Raw genomic sequence first — 24101 nt, 5'->3', positions numbered from 1 at the left:
ATTTGAAATGGCTATCCTTGAATGAATATCTGTGACCTGAATAGCTGTTACCAGTTGCACGAAAGAAAATAATCCTAACACATAATGTGAGCAGTGTTTCCACTAACTCATTATGTTCTACAAGATTATTATTTATTAGTGTGACGCATAAGACGTTTTGGTTACTTCGGTTGATCCTTCTTTGAAAACTTCTCATGAACTTGCTCTTGTTCCTCCTTGACTCTTCTGTTGACTGCTATGAGGAAGTGGTTACATCTATCTGGGTTTGTCGTGCAAGAATGGAAGTGACTAAAGAATCTATGAGATTTAAATGAAACATTATGGGGTGATCCTTACATAGTCCTTCTATAATTGCACAATGTATACAATTTTTATATAATTTAAGATTAAATAGACCTTCGAATAAGTGATCCTACTCCAAAACCCCAACCAAACAAGGAACAGGTAGTGAAGCGTAGATCACAAATTCTAAGTCTATAAAATCTCAATTATATAAAACCTTGGGGGTATACATTGCAAGATTATAGACCTATCTGTAAGGGTCTTTTAAGTTATCACATATGTTATTTATATAGTGCCTAAAATACTCCTATAGTATTTTAACTTTATATACTGATCTAGAAATTTCTTGAATAGAGTTAGGTAAGTTTTAAGACTGTTGCAACACCACATCACTCCCAAACACATGTCGGTCACATCTCGAATGAATATAGTTGATCAGGCTATATTGATCCTAGCTATGATTACATAACTATCCAGGTTTGACCGCAGTGTTCAACCTTTAAATACTTCTGTTTTGTTCTTCTTGTGATACTTGTTCTAGTATGTATATATGTATAAGCACGTATGTATACTTTTATCAGGTATCGTTATATATTTAAAATATATTATTATCCAGAGCACTTCGGCCCCATTGTATTTATAGTTGTATATCTTTTATCAGTTGATATACTTAGTTCACTATAAACAATGCTCTGATACCAATATGTCACACCCCAAAACCGGAACGGCGGAAATGTTCGGGGGTGGATGACGTCATGTTTAGTATCACAAGACATGCATCATAGTAATCAAAGTAATAAACAACCATTTCATTAGAAAGAAAGTGTTTACAAATTATGTGGTTCACATAACATAGACTACAAAGTATATAACAAAATAAGACATGAAGCTATACTACTCCATCTTCTGAATCCCAGTGCGCGTACCTGTTTACTGGTCTCCTGAGAATACAAGTTATTTTGAAAGAGTAGATCATCATTTAAGCTAGTGAGTTCATAAGATTTTAGTGATGTAAGTAAGTTGTAAGAAAGTTGTAGTAAGTTGTAAGTTCTGTTTAGAAAAGTTTGCCTATTCCTCCAAAAAATCCTGTATTTCCTGCTTTGATGAAATATAGGTAAAAATGACTCTACAATCCTTTCTATGAGTACTAAATGGATACAAGTTATATAAAACCCAGAGTAAACAAACAATCGGTTGTGTGTATCTGCCCTAAGCCCACAACCAAACAAGGAACAGGAAATGAGGCGGAAGCCACACATCCCATTGTTTGTTAGATCATCGTTGTATATAACCATGGCGTATTCACTTGGTACTCACGGAGTTAACTGTAATAGTTCCTTTATATTTGATGAAAATATTCTTTAAGAAAACCCTTATTTCTTTTAGTAAAAATGGTAACCACATTGTTTCCTTCTATAATAACTTAGTTTATACTAGCTATATATAATCTATTATCAAACAGATAGTTAATTGTGTGAATCTGCCCTAAGCCCGCAACCAAACAAGGAACAGGAAATGAGGCAGAAAGCATACATCCAACTACCTATCGGGTATTAATTATATATAACCCTCATGTATAAACTAAGGTATTATAGAATTAACCACCTAAGGTCCTTTAAGTTTATACTGGTTTAATAAAATGGATGAAACCCTTACTGGTAAGTTTCTAGTTTTGAATACCAAATGTTCTATTTGAAAAGTATGTTTTGTACTAGAAAACCGTGCATTGAATTAGTGTCCTATGACCTGGCCCATACCTGGTACCCCTTATAAATACTTGGTGTATACAGAATATATATATATATATATATATATATATATATATATATATATATATATATATATATATATATAGCTAAGATCGAATAAATAGTAGGCTGGGTGAATCTACTCTAAGCCCACAACCAAACAAGGAACAGGAAATGAAGCGGAAAGCACACATCCTACTACCTGTCGGATCCGATTAATATATATCCCTGATGTGTAAACTGAGGAATCATAAAGTTAGCATTATAGGCCCCTCTCTACTGAATGTACTAGACTCAATTGTTCTGTTTGTAGTTTGAAAAGATGTAAGTTTTCCCTAGTTTATAAATATCTTAACTCGAAAATAGTTTGCATTAACTTTCAAATGGAACTGTCACAATATGAAAGTAATGGGAAAATGTAAGTACACAGTTGTCTTTTGAATTGACATCCTGACGTACTGATTACCTTAAAACATGTTTGTTTTATTAAGGTCATAATGTGATGCATAGTACCCATACTATACGCTCTCCCTGCAAGAGATTTTGGGGACCAAACGCGACTTCCGCAAATATATTGCTAGGTCGTGTAAATTCACATTTGAATATATGATCATGTATACCCAATTTACTATCACCTTTTTTTTAGAACAATGAGTTAGCGATTATTGGTATAAATAGATCATGTATTATTCTCCTGCTATAGCATTTAGTATGTTCTTTCTGTTATAGTATCTTAGTATGTTCTTTCTGTTATCGCGTATTGTATCTTCCTCCCTGTTTCTCTTTATAGTATGATCTCTATGTTATCGTGTATTGTATCTAACTCCCTGATTCTCTTTATAGTATGTTCTAGCATCTAGTATGAACTGAACCCCTAAACTATACCTACTATAGTTTACTAGTATGTTTACTTGAACTGTTATTGAAAAGAGTCATTTTATCTACTAAGTTATCATTGTACTTTAAAAACGGATTTTTATAAACTATAAAGTAACATAACATAAAAGAGTTTTTGAAATGTTTTGATCACTTATAAAAGACATAAGTAATCTTTTGAAATATGTTTATAACAAACATTTACACAATTATCATTGTGTTCAACTTGTATCCCCCCCCCCTTAAAAGCATTTAAAACAGTTTAAAAGATTGATTATAGGGGTATGAACTCACCTTATGTGGGTGATTCAAACAAATATGCGCGTAAGGATGAGAATTTCACGAATGAAGTCCCGAGACACAAATGAGTCCTAAATGACATATAATGGCATATATTGGCATGAATATAGTGTCCAGAAGCAACCACATGCAAGGAAACACCTTTAGGGACTAGGAAACACTTGGACCAAGTGTTCGAATCACATGTGATTCATCTAAGGAGAGTGTACGGCCACTAAATGGAGTGTGCGCCCATGGGTGTACGGCCATGGAGTGTACGGCCGTACACTCATGGTAACAAGTGCACAAAGGATTGCTTGGATGATAGGGAAGCTTGTGGGACAATTGCTCATCAAGTGTGGAAGCTAGGTTAGCACTTTGGAGGTCCTTTAGGGGTGTTTTGAGGGGTGTACGGCCACACATGCGTGTACGGTCGTACACTCCTTATGATCTTGAGTTTTGGTCGATTTAAGGGTGTTAATTAAGTGTTCCTAAAAAGTACTAAGCATAAGGAAGGAGTACTTACGATTTGGAGGCTCAAAAGGGTTCACAATCACCAAGAACAAGTGTGTGTTCTTGGTGTTCTTGGTGAGATTTGAAGATCTAGTCAAAAGATGATTTCCATGGATGAAATCAAAGGGTGATTACATGATTAAGAAGGATAACAACAAATGAAACAGAAGAAAGGCTTACATTCTTGAAGAGCGGGGTGAAAAGCTCGATGATGGTTGAGAGAGAAATCGATGTTCTTAACTTGAAAACTGAGGAAATGGCTTAGAAATGGAAGGATATCACTCTTATGGAGGGGGTGCATGGCCAACATGGGTGTACGTCCGAACACACATGTGTGTACGGCCGCACACTCATGTGTACGACCGTACACTCCCTCTAATGGAGTGTTCGACTCGATTTCGACACGAAGAACTTATGCAACTCAATCCTATACCCAATTCTTGAATGTACTGAGCTTTGAACCCTTAACCAACCTCTAAATAAGGCTAAAAGATAGCAGAAATGAGTCTGACACTCGGTTGGATTGAATGGCTGCACTTACAAGGAAAAGATTTTCGGGTTGTCACACATACGCAATTACCTTCTCGCATTACATATGGACACAACCTAAACCTTGATTTGAAGCATCATAGTAGACTACGAAGTCTTTAGTTCCCTCCGGTAAGGATAGCACTGGTGCACTATAGAGGGCTTGCTTCAAGGTTTGGAAGGCAATCTCTTGCTTCTCAGTCCAGTTGAAAGGTATGCCTTTTTGTCTCAATGTGGTGAGAGGTTTGGCTATCTTGGAGAAGTTCTGAATGAACCTTCGGTAGTAGCCTGCAAGACCCAAGAATTTGCGAATTTATGTTGGTGTTGTCGGAATTTCCCAGCCTTCAATGGCTTTGACCTTGGAAGGATCTACATGAATTCCTTCCTTGTTGACAACATGACCCAAGAAATTTACACTGCAGAGCCAAAACTTACATTTGGAGAGTTTCGCATACAAGTTTTCAGCCCGCAGGGTCTCTAAGATCTGTCGGAGATGTTGGCTATGCTCTTCTTCGCTTCGCGAGTATACGAGAATATCATCGATGAAAACGATCACGGAATTGTCAAGGAATGGGCGGCATACTCGATTCATGAGGTCCATAAATGCAGCGGGGGAATTTGTTAGACCGAAGGGCATCACGACAAATTTGTAATGACCGTAGCGAGTTTGGAAAGCAGTCTTAGCAATGTCCTCATCTCGGGCTTTGAGTTGATGATAACAGGATCTCAGATCTATCTTCGAAAAGTAACTAGCCCCTGGAAGCTGGTCAAATAGATAATCGAATCGTGGAAGGGGATATCGGTTTTTGATGGTGAGCTTATTCAGTTGCCTATAGTCAATTCACATCCTGAAGGATCCGTCTTTCTTTTTAACGAAAAGAACTAGAGCTCCCCATGGAGAGAAGCTTGGTCTTATGAATCCTCTATCAAGGAGTTCACTCAGTTGGCTTGATAATTCTTGCATTTCAGCGGGAGCCAACCTATATGTTGATTTGGCGATCGGAGTGGCTCCAAGCACGAGGTCGATTCGAAATTCGACTTGCCTTTCTAGGGGTATTCCTGGAAGATCTTCAGGAAATACATCTGGAAAGTCGCACGCCACTGGGATGTTATGAATGTGTATCTCTTCCTTGGATTTATCTACGACGTGAGCGAGGAATGCGTAGTTCTTCTTGTGTAGACACTTTTGTGCCTTGATACACGAGATAAGGCGAAGATTTGTGTCGGGTTTATCTCCATAGCTTATTAGGGTTTCATGATTGGGAAGATGAAGGCGAACGGCCTTCTCGCTTCACATAATATCGGCATGATGGGGGCTTAACCAATCCATGCCAATTATCACATCAAAACTCCTAACATTTACAGGCATCAAATCTATTTGGAAAGAGTGGTTGTTTAGTGTTAACGTGCATCCTATATAGATATCTTTGGTTGTTTCAGTTTTCCCATTAGCCATTTCCACCGTGAAGGTTTCATTGAGCTTCTGGGGTCGTTAATTTAGTAAATTTTTAAACTTGTTACTAACGAAACTTAGCAGTGCTCCACTGTCGAATAAGATGCATGCATATGTGTTGTTAAGTAGGAATGTACCGGTGACAACGGTAGGGTCCTGGACTGCTTCACCTTGTCCCAAAGTCAAAAATCTTCCCGATACTCCAGCTCCTTGATTGTTAACATTGGGGCAATTGCGCCTGAAATGACCGGTTCTCCCACATCCGTAACAGGTATGACTGGCCCCAGCATTGGTGTTGTTGTTATTATGGTTGTTATTTTTGTTTTTGTTGTTGTTATTGTTTGGCGTCTGGTTCTGTTGAAGCTGAGTCCTACAGTACTTTGATGTATGGCCTTTCCGGTTGCACCTTGTGCAAATCATCTCTCTGCTTTCCCCCTGCTGATGGAAGTTGCATTTGTTACATTTGGGGAGATTTCCTGAGTACTGCTTTGGAGCATTTGGCGTGGATAAGGTTAGAGCATGTGGTGTGGTGGTAGCTTGAGTTGCAACGTGGACAGTCACAGTTTGTTGTTTCTTTGATGATTCAGGGTTTTGGTTTCCCTTCCGCTTGTTGTTTTTCCCTTTCTTGTTCTCACCTTCTTTCTTAACTTCCGCTTCTGCTGTTTTGGCAACCTTTTTGTTACCATGATCATACAATTTCTTGGCCAGCCTCTTGGCACTATCATATGTCTCAGGGTTTGCCGCAATGACATTCCCTTGGATAGGTGCAGTCAATCCCCAGATAAACCTCACAATCTTTTTCCCTTCTGAGGTGATCATTCCGAGACACAAGAAAGATAGCTCACTTTAAGGGTCAAATATGTTGTAATTAGTCGAAGGGGGTTTTGTACTCTTCGTATGTTCTGTAATATATTTTACTAAGGCGCTTTTATACGAAGCTTAAGTGTCTATGCCTTAGTATATTTTTTGTCGAAGGGGGTTTTGACCTATCTTTGTACTCTGTAAACATTCGAAAGCGTAATAGAGCTGAAACAAGATCATATTTACATCCTTTGTTCAATCTCGCATTCTTACTTCAATTTTAACTCTGATTCATTTTATACTCGATTCATTGATTCATCAATTGGTATCAGAGCAGGAATCACATCTTGTAACGCCCGTGTTTCTAGGCTAGGCATTATTATTGACATAATGGTCTAGGTTAACCTTTGAAACTCATTTAGAAGAAATGAAAAGGAATTATGTGAATTTTATGTGAATTATGTGTTTTATGCTTAATTATTAGGGTTTAAATAATTAAGAATAAAAATAAGCGTCAAAAATTAAATTTTAGATAAAGCCGATATCTATTAAGAAACTTGTAGTGGGCGTGACAAGGATTACGGATATATAAAGAATGCCGAAATCCGAGTTATAACGAAGAAGTTATAACCTGTCGAAGTTTCACGATAAACCGGCACGGGGCCGAATGTCGTAAAAAGTGAGTTTTCTATAAACTACTTTTTGGCCTTAGTGATCTAAACGAAACTCGTAGTGTTCGTTAAACCGAGAAGTTCGATAAAAAGAACGCCCAAATCTGACTTCGTATGAGGAAGTTATGATTTTTCGAAGTTTCATCTTAGCGGTAGACAGCTAAAAACTCGAATTTTAGATCGAGTGATTTTTTGCCGACATGACCTAAACGAGAATCGAAGGTCTCGTCATTAGGAGCACAACGGTAAAAAGTCTGACGAAAACGAACGTCGGATGAAGAAGTTATGAATTTTTAACGGATTTCCACTCCTGGTCTGTTAAAAATAATAATATAAAATTTAAATTCAAAATTAGCCGACGAAGTCTAAACGGAAGTTGTAGAGCGTAATTTTAGCTACGCGTGCATATAAAGAACGTCAAAAACGGAGCTCGTATGCGAAAGTTATGGATTTTAGAAGTTTTTGCACAAAAACCGAGAAAATTCGCATAGTCACAATTGCCACGTCACACTCGCTTAGAATGTGACACGTGTCCGAAATCAGTGACTCATGCGAAGCCACGTGGCGAAGCTGCTGAGTCATCCGAGCACATGGCCTTATCCGAAGCGGTCCAGTAGCCATGCGACACGTACCCTCTTAGCACGAGACCGAACCCTCGCTGACTGCCACGGTGCCTAGGCTTTGGACCAGTAGACCTCGGTCCAATAGGAGACTACCCGCGAGCCTTCGCAGGTGCGAACCACGTGCAGCCCTCGTGTGAGCCTCCTCTGCGAGCCGTCGGATCCGCGGAGCTTGGCCACTTCTCAGCCGTTGGATCAAGACTTCGGACCCTATATATAGAAGGGGACCTGCGAGCCTTCCCGGTTAGATTTGGATTTTGGCCATTTTTAGCCCCTTTCTTCATCTTTTCTTCACCTTAACCTTCCCCGAAGCCCCGGTATCGATTCTAAACCCCGGAATACGCCACGGAGTGCCCGTGAAGCCCGGAAAATTTATCTTTTCGGTTTTGAAGCCCGACCCTTCGTAGAGCCCGGTTTCTTAATAAAACTCCCGGTTTTATTAGAAACGATCGTTTTAGGAAACGAATTGCTGCCCGATTTTCATTAAATCAAGTGAGTGTGTAGTTACTTTCACCTTACACATAGATATGAAGTATTTTACATAAAATACGTGCTGTGTGAATATTTATTGTTTGATTATTTGAGTTGGATGCTGAAGGTGTGATTTATACATGTTTTTAAATAATTTAAACTGTATATGTATTTTTATCTACAAAAATGTTGGGTAAAACATGGGTAGATGAAATAATGGGTGTGTGATGAAAGGTGAGTTGGATAAAGGAGATGATCAGTAATATTGATCATAAGTTGAGGGTGAGTGGTGAAATTTGAGAGAATCACTTACCCAAAATGTTGGCCCCCGTCATTCAGCAGAGTAGGGATGACAACCATGGACTATTCTAGACAGTCTGTGGAACACTAGCAGGCCCGCAACCTGTAGGTGTAATGAACTATATGTTCATTTGGAGTACTCTAAAAACCCATTGGCATGTATGACAGGGGTGAATACTGTCAATAATACTGTCAATAAATAAGAGTTATGAATTTAGCCCCTGTTGTATAAACCCTGGTGATGGTGTGACCTTGTGTCTATTCCGTAGGATGAATCCTTAGGAAGGAGTGATAGTTGATTCTTAGGGTAAACCCTTAAGAAATAAATAAGATAATGGGGTTGGGGTAATTTGGTTGATTGATTGATGTTTAACTACAATAAATTTATTTATTGTGGGTTGAAAACCCTATATGCTCACCAGGCTTCCAAGCCTGACCCACTCAGCTTTTTATGATTACAGGTAGTGGACCCCGAGCATAGTCGGATGATGATGATGAGTGATTTATGGATTATAGGCCAGTAGTTATAAATTAACAGTTGTAAGGCTTATAATGTCTTGTTTATGCTTTTGATCTGTATCGAAACATGACATCCCGAGGTTTTAATATAAAAAGGAAATTATATATTTCTTAAAGAAAAAAATTTTGATAAACTTTTATCATATGTTGTTTTGGGGACCAATTCCGCAACATCTTTTAAAAAGATTCTCTGATTTTATTTTAAAAAGCATAAATTAAATCGGTCTTTTCTGGCCGAGAAATTAGGGGATGTCACAGTTGGTATCAGAGCATTAGTTTAAGCGAACCAAGAAATTGTAGGATTTCTAGACTTAAACTTAGGATGCTAAGCGATGATTGTGAGTTGAGTGTGTCTATTATATTTTAGGTAGTACACCTAAATTGACACGAGCACTAGTTTATTTTAGGAAGGATGCCTAAAATGCTTTTACATGCTAAATGTTTTGTGTTATAGCTATAACGATGCTATTATTTGTTCGGATCTATGGTCTGTTGCCGACCGGATCTGGAAACCTTATGTGTGTAGGATTCTAAACGTATGACTACGATATTAGAACTAACATATAAACGTTTCAGAGTATTAACGAAGACTTAACGTCTAACGAAAATGAAGATCTAAATTCACCTACGATTGGTGTATAGATCGAAATGACGAGTACTCAAAATGGGTTCGGAAGCGATAATCCACAGCATGAGCCAATCCCGATGGCTGGGGTGCAGGCAATGGTGCGTACGATGTTGGATGAACAGATGGAAGAAACAAAACGTTTACTTCAACAAAGTAAGGATGAACTTAGTGTGCCAGTATGTCAGGCATCTGTTCTCGAAGCAACTATCAGGGTTGCCAAGTCTGTTGAAGATATGATCAATGACAGGACCGCCAACAAGATTGAAGTTGGCAAGAAGAGGAAATTTGAGGGGTCTTCAAGGCCCAACAAGAGCAACATATCCTCAAAGTCTGGAAAAAGAAGAGGTAGAGGAAAATGGTGCGGAAAGTGCAAAAATAAACACTCTGGGAATTGTGACGGGAAGGTGAGGTGCTTTAGGTGTGGAGAAATAGGGCATTATGCCAATCACTGTACGATTCCCAAGAGGGTGTGTTATGTATGTAAGGAAGAAGGCCATATTTCTAAGAACTGTCCGAGGAACAATGAAGTAACAAGGCCAAGTGCACCGCCAACGCCAAGGGAATTTCAGAATATCCTTGACGAAGCAATTAATAATGCTAGGAAGTAGAAGTAAAGACTTAATACCCGAAGATGAAGTTACGAAGTAGTAATGTGAATAGTAACAAGTGGTTTAGCCTATTAGAGGCATAGTATAGGGTAAACTTGAACCTTTGGGCAATTTTGGAAACTGTTTTCTATTTATTTCAATTTTTATTAGAATAAATGCTCAAAAATCATAAAATTGGGTTAAACAGTTTAGAAATCAATTTTTATATTTTTCCCAGCTTAATAATGTTTAATAACAGTAATACAAAAAGTTTGGGTAATTTTGGAAACTGGTTTCTATTTTTCATGAATTTGTATCTATTTAGAGAATTAAATATATGAAAAATGGTTATACATATTCATACTCCATGAAAATTTATCTAGAAGTCTTTTAGTACATTTAGAACCAAAATCTGAAGTTTGGTAATTTTTATTAACTGTTTAGTATTTTTCAAGATTTTATGGTTATTCAAGAAACTAAAATTGTGAAAAAATGTCAGACAAATCAAAAATTCAAGAAAATTTATCTTGAGGTCTTTCACTTCAATTAAAACTGAAATGCAAACTTTGGGAAATTTTAGAACTAAATTAATTTAGTTTTTGAATATTTAATCATTGGAACACCTCTTAAATTGTTAAATATTAGCATTTCAATAATGGGAAATTTCCACTTAAATTGTTATATAACAATTGATTCATTGAAATTTAATTTTCACAGAAAAATGTTTGTAACTTATCAATATTAAATTTTGACACAATATTGGCATAATTCTATTGTAGTAGTAAGTATACTAGTGTTAGATTTCGATTAGAGACTCACTAGCGAATACCATTATTGTAGGAATCGATAGTGGTACAAGTGGAACTTAGCTCAAGGCATCATTTGCATCATCTCAATGCATATTGTGAGTATTCACGCACTCCCCTATTTTCAGTTTTTATGTTTTGGGGTGGAAAAGCATGTCCCGAAAAACTATTATTTGAATGTTGTATTTAAATTGATTTGTATCAAACATGATTGCTATTTTATTGCTATGTCTCTCTATGTATGTCTATGCAACACGGAACATGAGAACTTATCGTACTAAGGCCCTTCCCTTATCTCTAACCATTAACTCTTTGAGCCAATGGTCATTATGGATAGCGCTATTAGGAATTGACAACTCCTCACTCGCCCTATTGCTGGAGTGCATGATACCATATTCATCTATGGAACGATAAGCATAGATCTTGATAGGGCTTCAGTCATAGGTTTGGTTGAGACTCATTGTTTGCTCATACACATACAAACTCGTTTCTCGTTATAGCAATAAACTTGTTTATTAATTATAGCAATGAACTTTGTTTCTCATTACAACAACGAACTGTTGTTACTGAAAACTTATATACATGTTTTAGCAATGAAATTGTTTGCTCCTTGTAGCAACGAAATTGATTGCTCATTTTAGCAATGAAACTTGTTTACTCGTTTGAGTAACGAACTTTATCTTCCATGAGAATATGAATGTTGCATCTTATTTGGGCAACATACCTTATCTCTCATGATGACAAAGAACTTTGTTTTTACAAACTTATTTACTCATTTTAACAATATACTTTTATTATTGGAAACTTTTATCAAAACTTTGATTTCAATTCATGGAACCAGTATTATTTTGTTTATCTGTGAGTACTCACCAACTATTTTTATAGTTGACGCTCGTTTTACATGCTTTTTCAGGAATCATCGAGTAAGTGGCACCTAGGGACACTTCACTTTTAGGAGCACTCGCATGTGTTGTATTTCAATTTACATTGTAATTTCTTTTAAAAGTTGTTCAAACCCATTGTGAATTTGTAATGATTTTTAATACTATGGTTGGTGTTGTCTTTTAACTTTTGCGATGTAACCCTTTGTACTGCCACGCCCTGTGTTTCCGCTTTAGCGGGGTGTGACATATCACTGGAAATGTCAATGCTCCGGTGAATGTTCAAGCAATTGGATCATCTTCTGCAAGTTCTGGTGTTGAAAATCAAACTGATCATCTGAAAAAACTGGAGAAGAGATGTATTAGGGAATTGCGAGGAGCTTTACCTCCAGTTGTGTACAATTACGTAAGGAGTTGTACCACTGCTAAGGAGATCTGGAACAATCTGAAAGAAAAGTTTCAAGGAAGCGAGAAGACGAAAATCAATTCAGTCAAACAGTGCTTGGTTGAGCTGAAAGATTTCAGACAAAAAGAAGGTGAAAAAAAAAGAAGTGTACTATGATCGTCTGAACGAGTTAATCTACCGTTGCAATCGCTATAGAATCACCAGGACTTCAATGGAATTCAATCTCATCTTTGTGATGGGTCTTCGAAAAGAATGGAGAAGCGTGAGTATGATGGTGAAGAATCAGCAAAGTTTTGATACATCATCTCTCAATGATCTGTACAATCAGTTGAAGAGACACGAAAGTGAGGTTAATGAAATGGCTGAGGAATCGAAACTGAGTTTGGGAGGTCCATTGGTACTTGTGTCCAAGATATCTGAGAAAGAAGCTGAAAAAGGTGATTCAGAGGAAGAAGAGGGATTTATCATGAATTCGGATGATGAGGCAATAGCATTTTACTCGAATAATCGTGTTAAGAAGGTTTTCAAAAAGCCATTCAATCTGAAGGCTAAGCTAGCTGAGGTGAAAGGAAGTGATGTGAGTAAAGCTGGTGTTAAGGAGAAAAGGAAGGTTGAGAAGAAAGAATCGAAGGTGTCTGAAGGAAAGAGTGAGAAGAAACTAAAAGGTGATGCTGGAATAGATTGTCATTATTGCAATGGAGCCAATCATATTGCGAATGATTGTATGCTTCGGAAGAAGGATGAGAGGAAGAATAAAGTAAAAGATGAGGCTTATTACGCAGAGAAGCTTGAGGAGGTTCGTGCAAAAGCTAAGAATTTGTCGTTGGTCACAAGGGGTGAACAGAAGGAAGATGGAACTTATCAAATCTGGTCATCTGGATCAGACAATGAAGAAATGAGGAATCCAACACATGGAGCAATGTATACGAAGATGGAGGAGGACTCAGATGAAGAGGAATTCGAAGTGAAAGGTAGATGCTTCGTATCCAAGGCAGCAGACAAATCTCCAATGACGACAAAGGTACGTAATATTCTCGAATCTTTTAATATTCCTACACATGCTTATGACTCTGAACTAATATCTTTTGATGAGACTGTTACTTATTTTGATTCAATTGTTGTGTCTGCTAGCAATGAGGCCAACAAGTTGTTCATGGATTTATTAGAGACCAAAAAGCGATTAGACATGAAAATAAGTAAAGTTGATTGTTTAGAATTACAGATAACGAATATTATGTGTGATAGGGATACTTTATCAAATGAAGTCAAACTTTTGCAAGCACAAAGAAACATATACTGTAATTCTGCTAAGAGACTATATGGAAAATTAACTGATTTACATCATTCATGTGAAATAAGTAAAGAGCAACATAGAAAATTACTGCCTTTTCTAGCATACAAAAGAGCTAAGGTAGATAATGTTTCGTATGATTGTGAGAAGATAATTGCTGAATTTGACAAAGTTCCTGATGATAGATATAAATATGGAATTGTCAAAATTGATGAATGTCTTGATGCGAATGAATTAATTAACATAGTGAATGATACTTTGACTAAATCTGAACAAATCCAAATTTTGAAAGAGACTGAGAATTCAACATCTGATTCTCAATCTAATTTTGCTGGTATTGAAGATAATTCTAACAATATTAGTGAAATTAGTGATCTTGAGGATGTTGATTGTTCCCAGTTGTCTATTGTTAGTGTTGTATCAACATCTAAAGGGAAAGAAAAAGTTAAGGACTTGATGGTTAAGATAGAAACTGATAAACCCTCAACTTCGAAAGTTTGTGATTTGGACTTCGTGGACATCAGAGATAGTCAAACTGATGATAGCGATGATGAACATGAATAGAAAATTTTGAAGAAAAAGAAATCTTCAAAGGAAGACGAAACTCCTCGAATTGTGGTTGATCAAGTGTATGGTGATACACAAAAGTTCGAAAAAGTGATGAATGAACAAGGTGCCTACTTTCTTGAAACGAATACTGTGGTTTTTCCAAATCAAGTATTCGTAACTACTGGAAATGTTGAGAATATCAAACCAGAATTAAAGAAGTTAGTTGAAGAAGATAATTTGAAAACAACTGATGAAGGTTTCTTCGCAAATCAAAGCACAGTTGAAAACAACCTAACAAAGAATTCGTACGATTTTCAACGTCAAAAACCACAAAGAAAATGGGTTGAAAAATCAAAAATTGAAAAAGAGATTTCAAAACCAGTTGTAGTGGAAAATGAAAATGTTGTCAAACTAAACTCCAAGGATTTCAAAGATCAAATTGACAAATTTTCGAAAGAAAATAACATTTCAAAAAGACAAGCAAGGAAGAAAATATTTTGGCAGACTATTGAGTCTCAAAAGATGTCAGATGAAACAACAAAGACTGTTAAGCCTATGAATTCAGCAACTTTTTCAGACAAAAAGAAAAAACACACTCAAACAAATAAATATTTGTCTGAATCACAATCACCTAAAAATGTTTTCAAAGCTAAAAATTCATCTTTTTCAAATAAACAACCTTCATCTCAATCAAATCATTCAAGTTCTGAAGTGAATAAACAACCAAAGTTTTCGAAAGTTTCAAAAACTAATATTCCAAGGAAATTTTCAAATGAATCAAATCCACCACAAATATTCTCTCGACGTCAACATTTTAAATCGACTGTTGATACATCTTATGCTCAATCTTTTCTAACGAAACCAAAAGTTGATTTCATTCCTCAAAAGCCAAATTTTCCTAATCACACGAAGAAACAAAATTTGAAAATTTCACATGAAAAAGGGATAACTTCAAGGAAAAATATTGATCATTGGCTTGAAGGCAAAGGAAAAATGTATCAATCGAGTACATTTTCAAAGGAGCAAATTCACTAAGCCTATGTGAAGTATGTGAATAGTTCATCAAACGGAAGTTCTTCTTCTAAGGATTCGAACATATCAGTCAAAGCATGGAAACCAGTAGTGAAAGCAAAGAATGTACAATCACAAACTCAGAATACGAAGGGTAATGTCAGTGAACATCCGAAACCATCAAAATGTTATGTTTTGGTTCCTTTAAATGATGATGTGAACTTCATTGATTGTCTCAAAACCAAAGTTTGTGATTGGGTTAAAAGTTCTTCATTGCAGTCAAAATTGAAATCTAATTTCCAAGGACCCAAAAAGTCTTGGGTTCCTAAATTTTTTCACTGATTGCAGGTACTATGTGACGAGCAATACGATAACAAATTGTATATTGATAGTGGTTGCTCTCGTCACATGACTGGGAAGAAGGAGAATTTACGAGATTTTAGAAGCCTAAAGAATGCTGGAGTTGTGAAATTTGGTAACAATCAAAAATGCCAAGTCAAAGGATATGGGAAGATCACGAACGGACAATTCACAGTGAATCGTGTTGCTTATGTTGAAGGTCTTCAACATAACTTGATAAGTGTTTCACAACTTGTTGTGGGCACTAGCAATCAAGTTCTTTTCAACGAAGAGGGAAGCATCATTTCGAATGTCAACACAAAAGAAGTTTTGCTAAAATCAAAAAGGAAAGGTGACATGTTCACTTTGGACATCAATCCGATAATAGGCAAACCTGCTATATGTCTTCTTTCGAAAGCTTCATCAGACATAAGTTGGATTTGGCATCAAATACTTTCACATCTCAACTTTCGAAACATCAACAAACTTGTTGTACAAGATCTGGTAAGAGGTTTACCTGTACTAAAATTTGATAATGATTCTTTATGTGCAGCTTGTGAAGTTGGCAAGCAACATAAACAAGGTCATCCGATAACGATAGATTCGAAAATTGTCGAACCACTAGAGCTCTTACATATTGATTTGTGTGGTCCATCGACAATTTCAACACTCAACAAGAAACGGTACATTTTAGTAATTGTTGATGATTTTTCAAGATTCACGTGGGTTTACTCTCTCAGGCTTAAATCCGAGGTTGCACAAATCATGATTGATTTTATCAAAAAGATGGAAACAACGTTGAAGAAGAATGTTCGAAAAATTAAGAGTGATCATGGAACTGAATTTAAGAACAATGTTCTTGATTCATTTTTGGTGGACAAAGGAATTTCGCATAATTTTTCGTCTCCATACACACCACAACAAAATGGTGTCGTTGAACGAAGAAATAGATCTCTACGTGAAGCAGCAAGGACTATGCTGGCATATGCGAATCTTCCATAATACCTTTGGGCTGAAGCAGTATCCACCGCATGTTTTACTCAAAACAGATCTTTCATCCACAGGCGTTTTAACATCACTCCATACGAAATTCTCAACAATCGAAAACCTAATGTGAAATTTTTCCATGTTTTCGGATGCAGGTGCTTTATTATGAATCTCAAGGATAATCTTACGAAATTTCAAGCTAAAGCAGATGAAGGGATTTTCTTGGGATATTCACATAATTCAGTCGCATATCGTGTGTTGAACAAAAGAACACGAAAAGTGGAAGAAACTTTTAATCTTACATTTGATGATTACTATATTAAACAAACTGAAACGCATTTTGAAAATCATCCTATTCTACAAGAAATACAAAATGAATCTTAACCTTCACAAACATTGGATATTGATTATGAATTAAGTTTTGGTATTTCAGATCATGCTGTTGATGCTGAAATTAATGCCAATGATAATCATCTCCCTGAATTAACAAAGCTTACTAATGCTTCAACATCAACTTCTCAAGAGAAAGGCGAAAGTATGCAAAATAATCCAGTGGAGGGGGAGCACTTGGATTCGAACACTCTTGTTGAGGGGGAGCATTCTTTCCAGGGGAAGAATGAGAGATTGGGTGCTGATGTTGAGGGGGAGCATAATGTTGAGGGGGAGCATTTAGAATATAATGAAAATAATAATGATTTTAATGATGTTTTTTCGATTGCAGGTTCAGAGAATGATGATTTATACAAAGATGCACCTTTGGACTTTGATCCAGCTTATCCACCAATGGAAAAGTGGACAAGAGATCATCTGAAGGATCAAGTAATTGGGAATCCGCAAGAAGGTGTTTTAACAAGAGCTCAAATTCGTGCAAAGAATGAGGTATTGAATACTCATCAAGAATTTTGCATGTTCAATGTTTTCATCTCTAAAATTGAACCAAAGACAGTTAAGGTTGCAATGGAACACTCAGATTGGGTTGTTGCGATGCAGTCTGAATTGTCTGAATTTGAACGAAACAAGGTTTGGAGATTAATTCCTAAACCTGAAAATGTTTCGATTGTCGGGTTAAAATGGATTTTCAAAAATAAAACCGACAAAGATGGAAATATTGTTCGAAACAAAGCCAGACTTGTTGTTAAAGGATATTCACAACAAGAAGGAATCGACTATGAAGAAACTTTTGCCCCTGTCGTAAGACTCGAGGCTGTTTGTATATTTATGGCTTATGCAGCTCACAAAGACTTTGATGTTTATCAAATGGACATGAAGTGTGCATTTTTAAATGGAGAGCTTGAAGAAACAATTTACGTGGAACAACCCCCAGGTTTTATTAACGAAGAACATCCTGATCATGTTTATATTTTAGATAAGGCAGTTTATGGATTAAAACAGGCACCACGAGCATGATATGCAACTCTTACTTCATTTTGGAAGCAATCTAAATTTAAACAAGGATTTGTTGACCCACATTATTTCGAAAGAAAGTTGGGAATCATCTGATGCTTGTTTAAATTTATGTTGATGATATTATTTTTGGCTCAACTGACCATGCCTTGTCTAGAGAATTCGACGATCTGATGAAAAGTATGTTCGAAATGAGCATGATGGGAAAAATCAATAATTTTCTTGGACTGAATATTCGTAAAAGCAGAGAAGGAATTTTTATTGATCAAGAAAAATATACGAAGAATCTGCTAGAAAAGTTTGGATTGACGAATAGCACAAAGTTACGAGTTCCTATGGCAACTGACATAAAGTTGACACCTTCGTTAGATAAACCTGCAGTTGACCTAACTCTATACAGGAGCATGATTGGTTCATTACTTTATCTTAAAGCTAGTATACCTGATATCATGTTCTCTGTGTGTAATTGTGCTAGGTATCAGTCAAATCTACGAGAACCACATCTCACTGCTGTGAAGAATATCTTTCATTATCTTAAGGGAATAATTTCGTTAGGATTGTGGTATCCTTCGAAAACTGGGTTCTTTGTACAAGCTTATTCGGATGCAGACTTGGGTGGTTGTAATCTTGATAGAAAGAGCACAAGTGGCGGATGTCAATATCTTGATGGCAAATTGGTGAGCTGGCAGTCGAAAAAGCAAAAATGTGTATCAATTTTAACGGCTAAAGCAGAATATGTTGCTGCTGCTGCCTGCACATCACAAATTATATGGATCCAAAGTCAATTGCGTGATTATGCAATTAATATGAAAAAGATTCCATTATATTGTGATTCTCAAAGTGCAATAAGAATTTGTCATAATCATGTGCAGCATTCGAAGACTAAACATATAGCTCTTCATTACCATTTCATCAAGGATCACGTGGAGGATGAAAATATTGAAGTACATTTCGTGAAAACAACTTATCAGTTAGCTCATATTTTCACGAAACCTTTAGATGAAAAATCCTTTGTAAAAATTTAGAAGGACTTGGAATGATCGATGGAAATTCTTTTCCATGCGAAAAAGGAGAATGATGGTTGACCAGGAATGTTTCAGTGGCACTGAATAAAAGACAAAGCAATGTCATTCGGCTTTTAGAGGTTACGGTTCATAGTCAACGCTTCGACTTCTTCGAATTCGTAGATTGCTCACTTTTTAGGGGATGATAAAATTTAGTGTATTTGCAACAAGTACATTTCGTTTGTCATTTATTTTCGTAAAATCAAAAATACAAAAAGATTTTCATTTGTTTTGTCATTTAATTTTCGAACAATTAAAAATCCAAAAAGATTTTCCTTTGTTTTGTCATTTTATTTTCGAAAATTTCAAAATTCCACAAATATTTTCGTTTGTTCTGTCTTTATTTTCGAAAAATCAATAACATCAAAAAGATTTTCTCTTTATTTCGTTCCTTATTTTCGAAAAATCAAAACAACAAAAATATTTTGTTTCTTATTTCTTTTTAGTACTTTGTTGTAGATATTCATGATGATACACAGTGGATAATGCTTGCAGTTCTAGGGTCAGGTAAATCTATCAGACGAATCTCTAAATTTTTGAATATTTTGAACAAGTTAAGTTGTCCCTAGAAGCATGCTGCAACATGTTGTCCAAAGCCTCCATTGACTCAATGTGTGTGTACGAAAGCCTAAATGAAATCTTTCCTACGAAAATTTATTCCCAATCAGGCTTGTATTCACATTAGTCTCCTGAGCTACCTGACTCTTCTCACAATGAGTTAAGAGTTTACTGTTTTGTCCAAATATAATAGAGGTACATTTCGTGTCTTACATCCATCTTTTTCATCCAAAACGTTCTTACACGATCACACACGAAGACATATGTCCGAGAGGTCTCTGATCATACCAATCGAGACTTAGACATATCAAAAATCTGTGTTCATGATCTGACATCATGAGACTGTGATGAAAGTGAAACCCAATTTCTAAACTTTTAAGGAATTGACGGGGAACTATGTTCCAGATTTTCACGAAACATCTGTTTCAGTTTCCAAATTCGAAACTTCAAATAATGTTCATTTCGTATGAGTGGTCTTGATCGAACATTCCAAACCTATGATGTTTGTTACCCAACAAGATCCAGCACAAATTTTTTCATGAATATGATTTCCGTGTGAGTTTTATTCGAAATCCAAAGTCACTTAAAATGTTTTTCAAAGCAAACTTGTCACTGACTACTCTGGTCAAACAAGTAATTTCTGTTACAATTTATCACATTATGTTTAGGTTGACATGGAACGAAATTTTTATAGCTATCCATGAAGCCTTATAAAAGAAGCCCTTCGATACTTCTCTACAAATCATTGTATTTCACGAGAACATACACAAGCTGTTGATCATCTCTCTTGATAATTAACGAAGCAATCTTTGCCCGGGGTTTTATCTGCCTTCGTGTCAAATTGATATTTTGACATCACAGTATCCCAAAATTTTCTTATTATTGCTTCTCGTCTAAATTCTTTGGAACACCGCACTCATGAAATCCTTGAGGTTCTGAGTAATACCAACTCAGGCTGATGATTTCAAACATCTGGCATATGACTTCGCTTTTCATCCCAAAAGTGAAAGAGCCTTACTTCCATCCGAAGGGTTCTGACGGTTACAATTCTCTTGGGGCAAACAATACAGGCTGTCTTTCAATGACGTATGGTATTCTGTCCGGGTTTCAAGGAGAAGTGACAGTTACTTTTTGACGCATGGCTACTTTTAAGGAGTAGTGGTCCGACTTTCAAGGCGCCACGTCGGATCTAATTAAATGCACATCCCGCTTCAAATTCAAACTCCAGGGTTACATATAAAAGGGGATACAAGGGTCTACTATCAGTTTACGCATTCAGAGGAAAAATTCCCAAATTCTCTATAATCTTCAAAGCTTTCAAACCCTAACAATGGCGACTTCTGTTCATGTTGATGCTGACCCTTCTCAAACCACTGATGATGTGTCTTCATTACCTATTATGAATATTCAAGGAACTAACTATCAAGTGGAGGCTGATGTTTCTCAATACCCTGAAGAATTGAAGATGTTAGTTTTTGCTTTGAAGAGTTATGTTCTGTCAAAGGCAATGTTCAGTTCGTTTTCAGTTCCAATGTCATGGCTTTCTCAAGCAGGATCAACAGCTACATACTCCAAAGCTTTTGATGGCATTACTTTTAATTTGGTGAATGACAAAAAGGTCAGATTGTCCAAGAAACTCTTTTTGCCAAATTCTTGAAATTCCAAATTCACTACCGTATGTTGATTTCTCGTTCCCTAAAATTGTACATATGTTCAATGAGATGGGTTATCAACCTCAACTATCCAAGATCAGTGATTTCAAGAAATCTGGTCTTCCTAGTATATGGAATTTTTTATTTGGTATTTTTCTGAGGTGTTTAACTGGTAGAACTGCTGGTCTCGATAAAGGAAGGATGGAGGTATATGCCATAGTTGTTGGGCTATACTATGATCTTCAAGTGGACTATTCTACACAGTTATGGAATGAATTCCAAAAGAAAGAAGAAAACACGAATGCTCTTCATGGTATTTCGTGTGCGAGGTACTGAAGCTTGATTCTATAATATTTCTACAACAAAGAGGGGATTTTGGTACCAAATGATGAAGAAAAAGCTATTTTTCAAACATATCACTATCTGAAGGATGTCACAGATAATGCTAAGGAGTTTCCCTTTGTGGCTCGTATTCCTGATGCTATGCTCAAACGAGTTGATCCTACGAATTCAGTCTTGGTGGCTTATTTGAAAAACATTGATTCTACTGTGGAAAATGGGAAATTATTGCCAAGAGAAGGAAGAAATCCAAGCGTTCGAAGAAGAATGAATCTGGTTCTTCTGAAAAGAAAGTCACGGAATTGCAATCTACGAAATCTTCAAAGAAGAAGCCAATTACAGTTGAAGAGCCAGTGGTACACGAAGTGTCTGTTGCTGAGACTAAATCGATTGAGCCTGTTGTTGAAGATACTCAAAAGAAAGTGGTCATTCCTTCGAAGACCAGTATTTTTCAAAGAATTAAAATGACATCTAAGCATATACGCAAGTCTCCAAAACTTAACGTGGTACGAAAACCTCAGGTTACTCATCAAGGTGTCTTAATTCGTCAAGTACCAGCACCTGTTTCTCCATCGTCAAAGAAACGAAGGGCTGAAGATATGGCCAAACATCTTTCACAGACGAAGAAGAAGAAGACAAGAAAACTTGTGCTCTCCACTGAGTCCACAGAAGATGAAGATGAACGAATTCCTGAAACACCAGAAGCAACTCTTCATAAAGAAAGTTCAACTCCTGAGCAGTCAATAGTCATACCACCCGAAGATTCGGTTGCCAAATCAGTTTCTGAGGAGGTACGAACTTCAGGCATCACTGCAAACGTATCTGATACGGATGCAAATGTCAATATGGGTGAAGGAGATTCGAAGAAATAAGATCAAGGTCATTTTACTTCTATTGCCTTCGAAAATATTGTTTCTTTACCTCCACAAATCATTCCAATTACTTCAACCACTGATTCACCTACATTCGAAAATATTATCAATCAACCCTTTACTTCCATTTTTTCTTCTCAATCTAATGATACACCCAAACTTAATTCGCCTGTTCAAGAAACTCACAACTAAGGTTTTGGCGGCACGTTTGATGAATTAGAGTTTGATGACAAAGAAGAATATTTTCCAGATCATATGTTGATGACGATGAAACAGTTTAAAATTTTGAATACGAAGTTGAATTCCATAATTCAATCTCAAGTTGATCTGGGGGGTGGTTCGTTGGTTTCAAGTTTGGAAGTTGATACGATGTTGCAGATGTTCAAAGCCAAGGTTGTGAGTAAAGTCTCTGGGATGGTTAGAGACTCGGAGTCGAGAATTTTGGAGAAGGTTGATCATATTGATCAAAACAATGAGCTACGAATAAATTCTCAAAATTCGAAGTTTGTAGGAGACTTGAAAGAATTAAAGATAGTTGCAGAGGAAAGACATGTTCTCTTTGTTCAGTATGTTAAGAAAGTCAGGGAGGATGTTAATTTGCAGATTCGTGAACTTCGTGAATATATGCATAAAGAGATTGCTAGTGTCCAACAGGATTATGCATCTCTGAGTCAGAAGATTGACATTATTTGTGATGCAGTCACGAAATTTGTCAAGTTGTATGAAAGTTTGAGTCCTCAACTTACTCAACTTTCTACAATGGAAAGTAAAAACTTTGTGGAAGTGATTACGTTGCTGAAGGAGTTAAAAGATCTATCTGTTAAGCCAGTTTCGTCTTTTCAAATTACTCCAGAATTCTTATCCCAGAAGTTCACCCAATTCGATGTTATTCTACACAAGCAACTGGCCCCTCTTTCTCGTATATCAAGCCTTCTACCAACAACAGATACCCCACCTGTTTTCACAGGGGTGCAAGGGGGAGAAAGAAAAGTTGAAGATACGAAGGCTGGTGGTGAAGATGTGAAGGTTGTGGGAAAGGTATTTTCTTCGAAGATCCCATCAACGAAGCCAATTGTAGCATCTGTTGGGCTGGTTACTTCAACAGTTGTAACAACTATGCCAATTACAAGACCAATTTCGAAAGGAATTGTGATTGGTAAATCTGCTGATACTGGTGGGAGTGGTTCGAAAACAAAAGAGGTAATAGATGATTCATCTTCGAAAGGTAAAGGGAAAACTATAGTTGTGGAAAAGTAGAAAGAAGAAAAGAAAGCTGAAGCAGAAGCTGAACTTGAAAGGCTAAGGTTGATACAAAGCATAATGACTCAACGTGCTAGTGATCCTAAGGGTATGGACAAAGGTGATTCGTCCAAACACTACAATTACGAAACAATTGAAGCCAAGGTTGCATATAATCATATGTATTCGTTTGAGAAGAAACCAAAGCAAAGTTACTTGGTTACGAATACTGATATGAGTCAGCTTGAGTTTCCTATGAATGAGATGATGTTCATCATGCCACAATTCAAAGCAGAAGGAAATTTCAAAGTGAAGGATGAAGGTACTCACATGAAGATTAGATTTCACGCTGTTCTTGCGAAAGCCCCTGAGGAAGTTTGGTCTTTGGTGAAGATCAAGAAAGTTATCAGTATAAAGAAGGATGTGG

This window comes from Lactuca virosa, chromosome 2, assembly GCF_052849685.1.
Source record: "Lactuca virosa cultivar CGN04683 chromosome 2, Lactuca_virosa_CGN04683_v6, whole genome shotgun sequence".
NCBI lineage: Eukaryota > Viridiplantae > Streptophyta > Magnoliopsida > Asterales > Asteraceae > Lactuca > Lactuca virosa.
Note: the sequence above shows the minus strand (reverse complement) of the source record.